The sequence below is a fragment of the Dipodomys spectabilis genome, unplaced genomic scaffold (genome assembly GCF_019054845.1).
Source record: "Dipodomys spectabilis isolate Male_0828 unplaced genomic scaffold, ASM1905484v1 ptg000047l, whole genome shotgun sequence".
NCBI lineage: Eukaryota > Metazoa > Chordata > Mammalia > Rodentia > Heteromyidae > Dipodomys > Dipodomys spectabilis.
This window is the reverse complement of record NW_024870724.1, coordinates 1,305,585-1,307,338: the sequence shown is the minus strand read 5'-3', so window position 1 is coordinate 1,307,338 and position 1,754 is coordinate 1,305,585. Positions and strand designations below refer to the sequence as shown.

The 1,754-nt window shown below is 30.6% G+C and overlaps 1 pseudogene; it reads right to left on the bottom strand.

Annotated features, from left to right (window-relative positions):
* Positions 1-295: 295 nt before the first annotated feature.
* On the bottom strand, positions 296-392 carry LOC122107184 (annotated as a pseudogene).
* Positions 393-1,754: the final 1,362 nt, after the last annotated feature.

Genomic DNA, 1,754 nt, shown 5'->3' with positions numbered 1-1,754 from the left:
TTTTATAATATATAGGTTCATTAACATGTCCTTTCGATTGCATTCCATATAGAAACAGTTTTATTCCTTTTTTTTCTAGGTCGTAATATTTTTTTTTCTTTGGGATAAAATGACAATGTTGTCTAATTTGAAAATTTTTGTAAAGTTTATGTTATGTAAACGCCTATCTGAGGTGAAGATTTAATACACTGATGTCAAACTAAATTTAATTATATGAATTGTGTGTATTGTTATACTTGTAATTTTGTAATTAACTTTTTAATAACTGTTTTTCATTTCTTGCATCTGAAGAATGAAAAATATGGAATACTTCTCAAATTTTCATTTTATCCTTGTGCAAGTGCCATGTTAGTATCTGTATTGTAATTTGAGTATACATGCTGCTGAAGCATGTGGTATCCTCTAAATTATGTAGTTAATGAAGCAATCTTTATACAGGCTTATACCTATGGGTGCCTACTTGTAACAAGGAAACCTTATTGTTTCTAACAATGCTATCGGTCTTATTTCCCCAAAATTCTGTGAATAGTGGAAAAAATTATATTGATCAGTTGATTACTCACATTTGCAAATTTTTTTGTGAATGACTATCTTAAGTCTTTTGATTTGGAATTTGATCGTACTCTCAATTATTTATAGATAGGTCCAAAAGTGATGGCTTTTTCAAGTATTTATTTATCCAACTGAATTAGCTTTGTGGACCTAATGGATTCAAAGTAAGCGTTGCTTGAGAGCTACTTCTAAACTTCTTCAGCTGACATTTTCCCAAATGAGGTGTTACTGGCACAAATGTCTACCTGAGCCTTTACGCTTTTTCCATGTGGGAACAGACCAATCAGAACATCTTACCCTGACAGCATAGATTGTCTTACTGGAACAAAACTAATCTTGGTTACAAGGGATCATGGAGAGATGAACATTTCAAACAGAACTGTTCAGACTAGAAGGTATTTTATCAAAATATAATTGTTTATTATACCTTCCATTTCAAAAGTAGCTAAAGCCAAGAAGGTGAAAAAATTGTTGGTATGCATGATTACTTAATGTCCTGGCCTGTCTACCATCCAACCAGGCAGGAACTTACACTACTGCCTTTTTATCACCAAATATTTTCAGAAGTCCATATATTTCTCCTCATTATTAGGCATTAAATTGATAATGTTTTAATCACAGTGTTTTCTATTGCCTCCATGCTGTAAATCTACAAATGGTAAAGTTTTAGGTCTAACTCTATCAAACACTGAGGTAGAGATAATGGAATAATACTTTAAAACAAAGTTGCCTTTGATACAGTAACTACAACAGAACAATGCAGCACACATGTCTTTTAATTATATTATATATAGTTATATATTTTATATTTATATGTGCTTATTTTATATTTCACACAGTGAAACTTACTGGAATTAGTTGATAATTGGACAAATAAATTGATACTTATTTATTCCAATAAATAGATTTGGGATATAAATAATTAGGTTTAAAATATATATTAGACTATAAAAAGTATCAATGCAATGTTTTTAGTATAAACTTGTGATACATTGTAACTGTTCTTGGTCTTCTGAATCCACATGGTAAAAAACAGTGTTTTCCTCTAATCTATAATGGATTTTACCCTGCTGCTCTGTTTACTGTTTTAACTCTCTTGTCCCAGGCTGTTTTTCTCCATATTTCTGAAGCATTCCTACTGATTATGTCCAAATTTTGCTAAGATGTCTAAAAAATATTATTCTTCTGCAGTAACCATGGGT